Source organism: Oryctolagus cuniculus, chromosome X, assembly GCF_051225735.1.
Source record: "Oryctolagus cuniculus isolate XC-2025 breed Fujian yellow rabbit chromosome X, ASM5122573v1, whole genome shotgun sequence".
NCBI lineage: Eukaryota > Metazoa > Chordata > Mammalia > Lagomorpha > Leporidae > Oryctolagus > Oryctolagus cuniculus.
The window spans coordinates 101,541,903-101,555,053 of NC_142888.1; the positions used below are offsets into that span (position 1 = coordinate 101,541,903).

The following is a 13,151-nucleotide window of genomic DNA, read 5'->3' on the forward strand; positions in this document are numbered from 1 at the left end:
TGGCAGGAGCCAGGTACTTCTCCTGGTCTCCCATGGGGTGCAGGGCCCAAGCACTTGGGCCATCCTCCACTGCACTCCCTGGCCACAGCAGAGAGCTGGCCTGGAAGAGGGGCAACCGGGACAGAATCCGGCGCCCCGACCGGGACTAGAACCCGGTGTGCCGGCGCCGCAAGGCAGAGGATTAGCCTAGTGAGCCGCGGCACTGGCCGAGAGTTTATATTTTTAAAGATTTATTTATTTAATTGATAGGCACAGTTACAGAGAGGCAGTGGCATAGAGCAAGAGTGAGCGAGCGAGAGAAAGGTCTTCCATCCGCTGGTTCACTCCCCAAATGGCTACAATGGCCAGAGCTGGGTTGATCTGAAGCCAGGAGCCAGGAGCTTCTTTCGGGTCTCCCATGTGGGTGAAGGGGCTGGCCCCAAGGACTTGGGCCATCTTCTACTGCCTTCCCAGGCCACAGCAGAGAGCTGGATCAGAAGTAGAACAGCCAGGACTCGAATTAGCACCCATATGGGATCCTGCCACAGTACTGGCCCCTACTAGTTTATTCTAAAGTGATCATAGGAGAAGTACATAACTATGTAAGTATCCAATTGTTTATTGCAGTGCTATTTATAGTGTTAAAAATATTAGGAACAACCTACAGTTCTATTAATAGGAAATTGGTTAAATAAGTTATGATATAAGCATTTAGTGGGCCACTAAGTGTAGTTAAACATGGTGATGTTTACAAGTTACTTAAAGGCAATGTGTGTGTGTATGTGTGTGTGTAGCATGTGTATGTTGGGAGGCTGTATACAAGGAGAGATTTCAGGGAAGCGTATTTACCAAAATGTTAAGTGATTATTTCTGTGTGGATTTACAAGTGCATTTTAGTTTTTTCTTCATATATTTCTGTATTAAAGTTTTTCTACCACATTCATGAAGCATTCTTACAATAAAGAGACAATGATAAATAGCTGTTATTTTGAAAAGTAATAAAACTGAGAGCAGCATTGTACAGAGGGTAAAGCTTCTGCCTGCAATGCCAGCATCCGATATGAGTGCCAGTTCGAGTCCCAGCTGCTCCACTTTCAATCCAGATCCTTGCTAAAGTGCCTGGAAAAGCAGGGGAGGATGGCCCAAATGCTTGGGCCCCTGCACTCATGTGGGTGATCCAGATGGAGTTCCAGGCTCCTGGGTTTGGCCTGGCCCAGCCCCAGCTGCAGCCAGGGAGTGAACCAGTGGATGGAAGACCTCTTTCTCTGTGTGTCTCCCTCTCTCTCTGTAACTGTGACTTTCAAATACATAAATCTTTTTTTAAAAGAAAAATAATAAAACTTACTTTGATTATAATATAAATGAGGTTTGATTCAGATGTGAATAACAATGAAATGATCAGCAGGAATTACAACATCTTACTCCTGTCTCCTGAGCTGAAGCTAGATAGAACTTTTGAGATTGGAAGTGGGGTCACCACAAACTGCTTGGTTAAGGCTGGACTGTAGTGAATTCTCTAGGATTTTGTTCATCCCTTGGTCTTAGCTGTCTAGTTGAAGGGTTTTTTGAAAACATTTAAAAAAGACTATATTTATTTGAAAGGCTGAGAAGGAGAGAGAAAGAGGGGGAGAAGAAGAGAGGGGGGGATCTCCCATACACTGGTTCACTCCTCAAATAGCTACAATGGTCAGAGCTGGATCAACCTGAAGCCAGGAGCCAGGAACTCCATCCAGGTCTCCCATATGGGTGGCAGGGGCCCAAGAATCTTTCACTGCTTTCCTATGCACATTAGCAGGGAGCTGGATCAGAAGTGGAGCAGTGGGGGTCCAAACTGGCTCTCATGTGGGATGCCCGGCATCGCAGGTGGTGGCTTAAATGCACTGTACCACAATGCTGGCCTGTGTGGGTAAGGTCTTTAAAATCTGTGAATTGGTAGGTCACAGTGTTGCTATAGAGGGTGGTATCCAAAATGATAAAACATCCAAAATGATAAAATCCAGGTTACTATCATAAAACCTTGCCAGCAGATTCCAGCACCAGCAACACACAGTGCTTTAAGACAAACAGGTCAGAGATGTCACAGTGTCACAGGTCCAGGGCACCTTTAGGAGGAACTGGGCGCCATCCTATTTTCAGTTCCATTAGCTCATTAACCCAGAACTGCTAGCTCCCATTTTCCACAATGACTCGAGTTCAGGCCCACTTGCTGGACTGTCTCTTTTACCCTCTTGGTAATTTTATTTATGGGATCTGGCTTCTGTTCTAGGCCACTGCTTTTGTGGCCGGGCTCAACCTGCCAGATCTCCCTAACTGAGAATGTGAATGGGACAGTCTTACTTGTTCACATTCACCACAGAAGGCATTATGCTCTAGAGCATTCTTTTCGGCTCTGCATACCAACCAGCCCGACTTTATGAGGATGTAAAATACCTCATGATCCCTCTACTCAGAGGATTCGCTACTTACATAGCCCTCCTTTTTTGGGAGGAGGGGCGTTGGGGGTTCAGGTTCTTGTCGCCAACACACAACAGAGTTTGAAGAAGAGACAAAGGTAAAGGTTAGCAGAGGAATAAGGTTTATCAGCAAAGCAGAAGTGCACACTCAATAGGAAGTGCAGCATGCTCTAGGATGAGCTGCAACCCAAGAGGTTTGAGTCATCACTTTATGTGATTTAGATGTATAGGAGGTGGTGCTTTGGCTGGAGATTTCCAGGAATTTGGTGACTGCCCATTTTCTGTCCTATTTTGGAAGTCTGGGAGGTGTCATGGCATGAGGTGAGTGATGGGAGCAGGAGTATCAGCCATGGTAATTTTATTATAATGACATTATAATAAGCTGTAGGTCATCACAGTGATGCAGTCAGCAGCCATCTTGGATACTTTTAGCCTCTGAGTGGCAACTTGGCTGCAATAGCAATTTCAGGTTGTGGACCATTGGAGGAGTTTTAGAGGCAGTCCTGGAGAAGAGGATGTGGTGACGTATTTCCTTCAGTTCTTTTTCTGATCCCTGTCACCTTACCTGTAAGAGTTTGGGCGAGGAGCACTGTGATGATTATACCCCAAGAGAACTTTCTGCATCTGTACCAAGAGGATGGGGAACGTTTTTTAATTTAAGAAAATAACAGTTTGCTCAAATTTGTCTCCTCACCAGCTACTCCACTGCAAAAAAGTTTCCCGCCAGTTTGATGCAGTGTGTAACAGTTTGGCAGAGATTGAGCAAGTCTTGCTACACTGACTGAACTATTTCTTTTTAAGATTTATTTTATTTATTTGAAAGGCAGAGTGACAGAGAGGGAGAGGCAGAGAGAGAGGGAAAGGGAGAGGATAAAAGAGAGGTCTTCCATCTGCTGGTTCACTCTCCAAATGGCCACAACAGCCAAGGCTGGACCAGGCTGAAGCTGGGATCCTGGAACTCCATCTGGGTCTCCCATGTGGGTGGTAGGGGCCCAAACACTTGGACCATCTTCTGCTGTGTTCCCCAGCGCATTTGCAGGGAGCTGGATTGGAAGCAGAGCAGCCAGGACTTTTAAATGGCTCTTCAATATGGGATGTCAGTGGTGCAAGTGGCAGCTTAACCCACTGTGCCACATGCTGGCCATAGAAGGGAAGATCAGACCCTGGACCACTGTGATCCTATCCAGGGAATAGCCCCTATTAGAAAAAAGCAAGTCATTCATCAACTCACTTAGGATATATTTATCGTATACCTACTATGTGCTAGGCACTGCTATAGTTATTAGGGAGGAAAACAGAAGTCCTTATAGAGCTTCCACTCTAGAATGTTTGATGGATGTTTCTGTTCATTCTTTTGTTATTCTATTCCTAACTTCCTGAGTGTTTTTATTCTGAAAGGGTGTTGTATTTTTAGTCAAATGCTTTTTCTGTATCAATTCAGATGATCAAATGGATTTTTCCTTTATTCAATTAATGTAGTATATTATTACATTGATAATTTTCTTATGTTGAACCACACTTACTGTTGTAGGTAAATTTCACTTCTTCATAGTTTATAATAATTTTAATATGCTGCAGAATCTGGTTTGTTACTATTTTCTTGTGAATTTTTATGTCTATATTCATGAAGGATATTGGTCTATAAATTTCTTTTTTGTCATGCCTTTGGTGTAGTTTTTCAGGGTAATGCTGGCCTCATAGAATGAGTAGCAGAGTGTTCTCTTTGCTTCTATTTTCTGGAAAAGTTTGAAAAAGGTTTATCTTTATTCTTAAAATATTTGGTAGGATTCTTGGGCTTTTCTTGGTTGGAAGATATTGGGAGGTGTTTGATGTAATATTTTTACTTGGTACAGGTTTATAGAGATTTTCTATTTCTTCTTGGGTTGGTTTTGGTAATTTGTGTCATTTATTTTTTAAGAATGTTTTCAACATCTGCATGAAGTACCGTCTCATCTCTGATCCTATGTTGGTAATTTGTGTGTCTTCTCCCTCCCTCCCTCCCTCTCAAATAATTTCACCAAAAGTTTTCCAATGTTGTTAATTAATCCTTTAAAATTTGTTTGCTTTGTTGAGTTTCTTCATTTTATATATTGTTTCTATGTCTTTTGTCTTCTTCTACTCCTTATTTATTGATCTTTTGATAAATTTTTAAAGTGGATGCTTCATAAAATTTCAGTCTTTTTTCTTTATTTTTAAACAAGGAATCTTCAAAAAGTTCATGGAACTTTCATCTGATGAAAACACTATGCATGGATTGCAATGTTTTGGCACCAAAATAAACTTATGCTTTAATTCCATTTTTTATATACATTCTTCAAAGTACCCTCAAATATTAGACTGGACCATATACATTTGCCAGTTTTATAGGTAAATAATTATCAAATATCAGCAACTTCATGTGGTTCATCATAATACCCACACATATGTATATATTAGAAATGCCAGCATAAAGCACTTTCATTGCAATAATAAAACTTGAAATTCATATGTGGTATTGGGCTGATGGCACAGTAACAAGTTATCTCACCACATCACTACACAGGATTGCAAAGGAGTGAAAAAGGACTGAGGGAAGGAAAACAAGGAAACAGATCAGCAGAGACAGCCAAGCATCAAAGCACAGAAGATGCTAAAACTGTGACGACAGTATATTTTCTTAAAGGAACACTTAAGAATTTGTCATGATGGCCAGGCTGTCATTGGGTGTAAAGTTCACAACCAGCACTGTCAACTTAAACTTTTGATTAAACTTCTTATAATTTGGGAAGTGTTGGAGTTTGGATGGTCATGATATTACAAACATCCAAAAAAAAATCTATTAGAAGAACCAGAGGATGGAAAAAAATAAGCCAGGCCACAGAGAAGGCCTCAGAGGTCCTCGCTGGCCCAGGGAGTGTCCAACATTGCAGTGAAAGTGATCTGCTTTTAGAGACAGAGGATTTCAGGAAGCTGAGGGTGGGGCTGCTGAAGGCAAAGATTTCTACCCACTTCAGTTCAGGGTAGGGCTTTTAATTTCACCCAAGGACATCTCTTACATTGAAAAATCCATCCGTCAACAGTGTCTCAGATCTGCTATGACTTTGCAAGTGCAGCAAGATTGCTTAATACATAATCGATAAAATTTCATCCAAAATAAAATAAAGATTCTTGCAAACCCCCCTCTCCAGCATCAGTTCTTATTCTAAGTTAACCCATCAGTGGTGCTAATACTTGAGCATATGCTTAATTGGACACGTAGTTCTCACAGACTTGTCACCCCCAAACATAAGCAAAATAAAATAAGCAACTTGAGGTTTATGGCATATCATTTAGGTAAACACACATACAGGCAGAAAGGGAAAGAGCAAGGAGTGGTGCCAGAAACAAAGCTAAATGATAGAACACCGTCAGTCCGGGCTGATGTATGTGCGAAGCGTGTAGTGAAAAATCAGGAAAAGCTCCACATGGATCTATTCATCCGCATCTGGAGGCACCAGATCCAAGAACAGGGAGCAGGACCTTCCTGTCATTCCAGCTTTAGAGGCTCCACATGGAAGACGAGGGTGGTGTGTGGTAACATGAACCCCAGGTGCCTGTAGGCAGTCTAGGGAGGTGGTTGGGTTGGCTTTATGAAGCAGTCATCTGGTCAACCCCTTCTTCCCAGCTGCCATCACCTCCTGCTTGCCTAGCCTAGACTTAAAGGGCTTCTTTCTGTCTCAGGAAGAATCTGATTTTCTTCCATCTTCAAGGATTGCAGTGAAAGGTGCCATGTGAGTTTGGCTGCCCAGCTCCTGGGGAGACAGTCTGCCTTGCACCACCATGGCTGCGAGTGGGCACCCAATTCTGCGTCTTTGCTCCTCCCTCAGCCTGCCCCAGGGGCATGTATCCATCCTAATATTTAAGACTAAAAAACTTACTGTAAGTGCTACTATTTCCCATGAGTTAAAAAAATTGATTTTTCAAAGACTGTTTATTGTTGATGAGTTAATTTATTTGTAGTAAAAATACAAATCATACATGGGAAAGATAGTTTTGGGATGGTAACTTTAGGGAAGAAAGTGATGGTAAAAAATATGTATGTAACATTTTATTTCTCACACTGAAGACATCAAACCATAAATAAAGATGTAAAGCCAATAAGACAAAAATCAGTATCTGTTTAGTTTTGGTGATAGGCAAATCTCACAAGATTTGATACTTAAAAGTTTTATCATTCAGTTCAAGATACTTATTTTTTAAATCACTGAGTTATTTGGAAGTCTGTTTTAAAATTTCCAGGTACAGATATTTTCTAATTGTGTGTGTGTGTGTGTGTGTGTGTGTGTGAAGAGAGAGAAAGTGAGAGACAGTTGTGGTAATACACGTACATGTACAGTTGGGGGGTCTCAGTGAAGAGTTGTGTGGTAATGCTTTGATAGTATTCCTACAACTTTTCTATAAGTCTGAAATTATGTCAAAATAAAAAGTTATAAAATAAAAAAAGTTTGCCTTCTGGAGATCCAGGCTTAAAATAAATTTTGTTTCATATGACATTGATTTTAAAAACTTTATATTTTAAACTTTCTTTTTTTAGTTCTTCCTTTTACAGCACATTGAAAAAGTTGATATACTTAAAAACGCCAATACTCTTTTATAAAATTTGAAAGTTATTTATTTATTTCTTTGAGAGAGAGTGAAAGAGAGGCAGCACTCCCATCTGCTGGTTCATCCCCAAATGCCCACAATGGCTAAGACTGGGCCAGTCCAATGCCAGGAGCCAGAAACTCCATCCAGGTCTCCTGTATAAGCAGTAGCAACCCAACTACTTGGGCAATCACTTGCCTCCCAGTGTCTGTATTGGCAGAAAGCTGGAGTTATGAGCAGTTGGGTTTTTTAAAAAGATTATTTATTTGAATGGCAGACTTACAGAGAGGCAGAGGTAGAGAGAGAGAGAGAGGTCTTCCATCCAGTGATTCAATCCCGAGATGGCCACAATGGCCAGAGCTGAGCCCTTCTGAAGCCAGGAGCTGGGAGCTTCTTCTGGGTCTCCCATGCAGGTGCAGGAGGCCAAGGACTTGGTACATCTTCCACTGCTTTCCCAGGCCATAGCAGAGAGCTGGATCGGAAGTGGAGCAGCCGGGACTTGAACTAGTGCCCATATGGGATGCTGGCACTGCAGGTGGTGGCTTTACCAGCTATGCCGCAGCACTGGCCCGGAGCAGTTGATATTGAACTCAGTACTCCAATGTCACATAAGGTATCTTAACTGGCATCTTAACCACTAGACCAAACGCTCACTCCTCCAGTATTCATATTTGATATTGACTGTACCTCATGACTGTTTTCCATTGTGCCATAAGTTGTTCAGTCATTGACGTTAGCCTGTGTGAGGCTGTCACTGTGGCATGGTGGGTAAAGCTGTCGCCTGCAGTGCTGGCATCCCACATGGGCACCAGTTTGAGTCCCAGCTGCTCCACTTCCAATATAGCTCTCTGCTGTGGCCTGAAAAAGCAAGAAAAGATAGCCCAAGTGCTTGGGCTCCTGCACCCACGTGGGAGACCCAGAAGAAGCTCCTGGCTTTGGATCAGTGCAGCTCTGACCGTAGTAGCCATCTGGGGAGTGAACCAGCAGATGGGAGACCCTTCTTTCTTTCTGCCTCTGCCTCTCTGTAATTCTGCCTTTCAAATAAATAAATATATATATATATATATATATTTATATAAAACAGTGTTTTAATTCTTGTCCTTAGGAACTATAAAGACTATACATGATTTGGAAATGAGACTATACCAAACAACGGCCAAAGAATCATCCGTTCTATGCCTTCTCTTTCGTCTGGTCACTCAGAAAGATAATGTTATCAGCGATGATGGTGGTTGCTTGTCGCCGCACGTTATTTTTATCCATGTATTCACCATAGTCTACCTTCCCTTCCACGTAAATTCGAGACCCCTTTTTCACATACTGATACGCTACATCTCTGAGGCCTGGCTGGAATACTGATATTCTGTGCCACGTTGTTTTTTGACTAACATCACCCATTTGGTATGTTTCATTATCCCCAGATCGCCACATCTCATTTGTTGCTAGGGAAAATATTGTGACTGGATTTTTTCCTTCCACCTGTCTCATGACAGGGTCCTGACCCACTCGCCCCAGTAACTGCACACGATTCAGAGATCTTTCAAGAACCAAACTGCGAGCTATTTCCGACTCATGTCTTACAAACTGATGAAGCACCTGTAACGCAGGCCTCCGAAACATGGCTGTTCTTCTCAGTCTAACCTCTGCCGGTCCTGGCGCTCCAGAAATAAATATTTTTTTAAAAAAGGAAATTAGCCTGTGTTTTTCCTACCAGGAGCAGCCAGATATGAAATATTCTATTTAATTTTCAAAAATCCCCATATGAATTATTAACATTGCCTTATATAGTCAATATTAATATACTCACATAATTGTATCTTTGTTCTTCCACATAATTGTATCTTTGTTCTTCATTTCTTTTTCTTGACAGGCAGAGTTAGTGAGAGAGAGAGAGGGACAGAGAGAAAGGTCTTCCTTCCATTGGTTCACCCCCCAAATGGCTGCTACGGCTGGCGCGCTGCGCTGATCTGAAGCCAGGAACCAAGTGCTTCCTCCTAGTCTCCTATGCAGGTGCAGGGTCCAAGCACTTGGGCCATCTTCCACTGCCTTCCCGGGCCACAGCAGAGAGCTGGACTGGAAGAGGAGCAACCGGGACAGAATCTGGCGGCCTGATTGGGACTAGAACCCGGGGTGCTGGCGCTGCAGGCGGAGGATTAACCAAGTGAGCTGCGGCACCGGCCATTTCTTTCTTTCTTTTTTTTTTTTTTTTAAGATTTATTTATTTATTTATTTGAAAGTCAAAGTTACACAGATTGAGAGAGAGAGAATGAGAGCAAGAGAGAGAGGTCTTCCATCTGATGGTTCACTCCCCAGTTGGCTGCAACGGCCGGAGCTGTGCTGATCCAAAGCCAGGAGCCAGGAGTCTCCTCTGGGTCTCCCATGTGGGTGCAGGGGCCCAAGGACCTGGGCCATCCTCCACTGCTTTCCCAGGCCATAGCAGAGAGCTGGATCGGAAGTGGAGCAGCCAGGTCTTGAACCGGCCCCCATGTGGGATGCCAGCTCTTCAGGCCAGGGTGTTAACCCACTGTGCCATAGCACTGGCCCCTCTTCATTTCTTTTTAAATCTCAATGCCTACATTTAGGATGCTTGGGATTTTGTCTCAGAAACAGCTTTTAGAATTTCCTTTAGTGTGAGTCTTTTGCTAGCAGTTTCTAAAAATTTCACTTTAGTTTTTTAAAATTAGAATTACTTAGATCAACATGTAAAAAATAACAGTGTCACCATCGTTCTCTTATTGTTTCCTTTTTCACTCAAAATCAGTCTTTTGCTTTGTTTTGTTGTATTTCTTGTTTGTGTGACTTTTTTGTTGTATTTTTGATTATTTTCAAATCTAGAGAAATGGAAAGAATTGGGCAAATAAACATCTGTATATCTTTACTTGCATTCACTAATTGTGAACATTTTGCCATATTTTCTCTCTTCCTTTTGCCATCCCTTCTCACTCTCCTCCTCGTTTTCCTCTCTTCTCTCATAACTTCCTCCTCCTCCTCCTCTTCTCTCTTTTTAATGCTAAGTCAATTGAGAATATGTTACTGACAGCAATGACATTTCACCTTTAACTTCTTTTTTTCCCAAAGATTTATTTATTTGAAAGGTAGAGTTGCAGAGAGAGGGAGGGACAGATGGAGGGAGAGAGAGAGAGAGACAGAGAGAAAGGTCTTCCTTTTGCCGTTGGTTCACCCTCCAATGGCCACTGCAGCTGGCGCACTGCGCTGATCTGAAGCCAGGAACCAGGTGCTTCTCCTGGTCTCCCATGGGGTGCAGGGCCCAAGTACTTGGGCCATCCTCCACTGCCTTCCCGGGCCACAGCAGAGAGCTGGCCTGGAAGAGGGGCAACCGGGACAGAATCCAGCGCCCCAACCAGGACTAGAACCCGGTGTGCCGGCGCCGCAGGCGGAGGATTAGCCTAGTGAGCCACGGCGCCGGCCTCTGGCTGCTTTTGAGCTACTCTTTTTTTTGTTTTTCTGCACTTTTGCTGTGATACATCAAGAGGTGGGTTTCTTTTTATTCTGCTTTGGATTCATGGGGTTTCTTTAATCTGTCAATTGGTGCCCTTCATCTGTTCTAGAAAATTCTCAATCATTTTGCTGAATATTGTCTTTTCTAATCTTTCTTTCCTGTCTCTCTGGCACACTAATTAAATATAGTCAATCCTCATTATTTGAAGAGTCCATATTTGCAAATTTACCTACTTGCTAAAGTTTATTTTTAACCCGCAAATCAATACTCACTTTCCTGGTCGTTCACAGACTTGCTGACAGTAGGAAAAAACTAAGTCACCTGATGTGTGAGTTCCTAGCTGAGACCAACCAAGGTGATATTCTTCCTTCTTGTTTCATTTCTCACTCCTGTAAACAAGTGCCCTTTGCCATTTATTTAGTGCAATGTTTTACATTTCTGTATATTTTTATTAATAGTAGTATTTATTTGAAAGGCAGAGTCAGAGAGAGAGACAGAGATCTTCCATCTACTGGCTCACCAATCAAATGGCTGCAATGGCCAGAGCTGGGCCAGACTGAAGTCAGGAGCCAGGAACTTCTGAGTCTCCCAAGTGGGTGCAGGGGCCCTAACACTTGGGCCATCTTCCACTGCCTTCCCAGGCACATTAGCAGGGAACTGGATCAGCAGTGGACCAGCTGGGACTTGAACTGGTACCCATATGGGATGCTGGCGTTATAGGCATTGGCTTCAACCGCTGCACCACACTGCGGCCATTTCTGTGCATTTTGTTGACACTTTTTATTTAAAACGACCCCCAAGCATATTGCTGTCCAGTGTTCTTTTAGTTAGGGAGGCTGTGAATATAGATGTGTTAGGTACACTTCGTTAAAGTATGAGTTATAGTGCTGTTGACCCTGAGTATATTAGATAAAGTTTTTAAATAGAAATACACAGGGGCCGGCACTGTGGTGTCAGGTTAAGGATCCTCTTGCAGCGCTGGAATCCCATATTGGCGCCAGTTCGTGTCCCAGATACTCCTCTTCTGATCCAGCTCCCTACTGATGGCCTGGAAAAGCAGTAGAAGATGGCTCAAGTCCTTGGGCCTCTGCACCCGCATGGGAGACACAGAAGAAGCTCCTGGCTTCTGGCTTCAGATCTGCACAGCTCCGCCTTTGTGGCCATTTGGGGAGTGAACCAGTGGATGGAAGTCATTGTTTCTCTCTCTCTCTCTCTCTTTCTCTCTCTCTCTCTGTAAATCTGCTTCTTAAGTAAATAAATAAATCTTTAAAAAAAAAACAGAAACACATAAAACAAAAGTTCTGTTTTGATGGGCTAATGAAAACAGTGAATGGTCTTTTAAAAGTTCATGGAAAATGCATATTTTGAAAAAAACTATGTGTGTATTTAAAAAACAGTTTGCACCAAAATAAATTTCTTTTAACTTTTTTCATTTTTGAAAGTATCATCATATTTCTCCTGAGAAAAATGGTTCAGTGTTCACTAATTCACTAATTGTACTGACTTTATAGCACGGAACTCTTGAACAATGAGAATTCACTGTGTCAGGACATTTTCTTCTGTTTTCCGTATTTCTCACTTTCTCTTTTTTCTTAAAAATGGCTATGGGCCCCACTGCTCACAGTTTTAGCTGAGAGGGAATCCCACAGTCACCCACTGCGTTTTCTTCAGCCTGGAGAGCTGACTGCGGTCTGAGCAACTGCTGGGCTTGGAGCAGGGACGCTAACTTGGTCCCTTCCCTTCCCTACTCCTGTAGAGCTCCCTTCTTTGCAGCAGGAAGTTGCAGAGAGCACCTCTGTTCTACCAGCATCATAGAAAGGGTCAGGGCAACATGTGAGGCAAAGGACAGAGCCCACGCATCCTCCAAATGTGGGGATTTGGGGGCAGTAGCTCCAGAGCTATGCTCACACACTCTACGTGAGCAAGGGGGATTCACCTTAGCTTCTGGGAGCCAACACCATAAACAGCCCATAAAAAAGAAATCTGCTCCCACCCTGGGAGATCTGGGTCATGACAATGACCCCACTATACTCTGCACTACCAGGACTGTAACAGTTATTCATTCTAAATTTCTTGGTGCCACTAGAGTCTACTTGGTGCACATAGGGAAGACCCTACCTGCATTCCACCTCTCTGGACTCATATCCTCCAGAGTAAAATCTCCTATATACCTTGTAGTTACCCCGTAGGACTGGAACAGGGATCAGGCCACATCCTGTAGTCCTAGGACTGGGGTCGTTGTTGTTGTAAGTCACCAGTTGGACTCTCCTAGCAGGAAATGAGGAAGTGTCCATCGGTATCACACAGTCCTAGAGCCACAGTAACCAATGCCACAAGCCCCAGCATCACTCAGGCTTGCCAGTAGGACAGGGGGCAGCTACCCCTGTCTCCCTCAGCACCACGAACAAGGCCCTGGCTATCACATTTGTCAGAGAGATGGACACCAAACTCTCTGTGGACACACACCCAAGGAAACACTTATTCATCTCAAAGCCACACTTCTATCCCTATGTACTGCAGCAGACTAGTCCACCATGTCCCTTATAGACACAGCTGACACTGATTGAGACAAAAGAAAGCACTCAGAGGCTGCATTTCAGGGCTCACCTAGAACCAAAGCCAAAGCAACAAGCCCAGTGATACCCTGCATTCCAGCT

General features: G+C 43.2%; 1 pseudogene; it reads right to left on the bottom strand.

Annotated features, from left to right (window-relative positions):
• Positions 1-8,155: 8,155 nt before the first annotated feature.
• On the bottom strand, positions 8,156-8,683 carry LOC100342744 (single-stranded DNA-binding protein, mitochondrial pseudogene; annotated as a pseudogene).
• Positions 8,684-13,151: the final 4,468 nt, after the last annotated feature.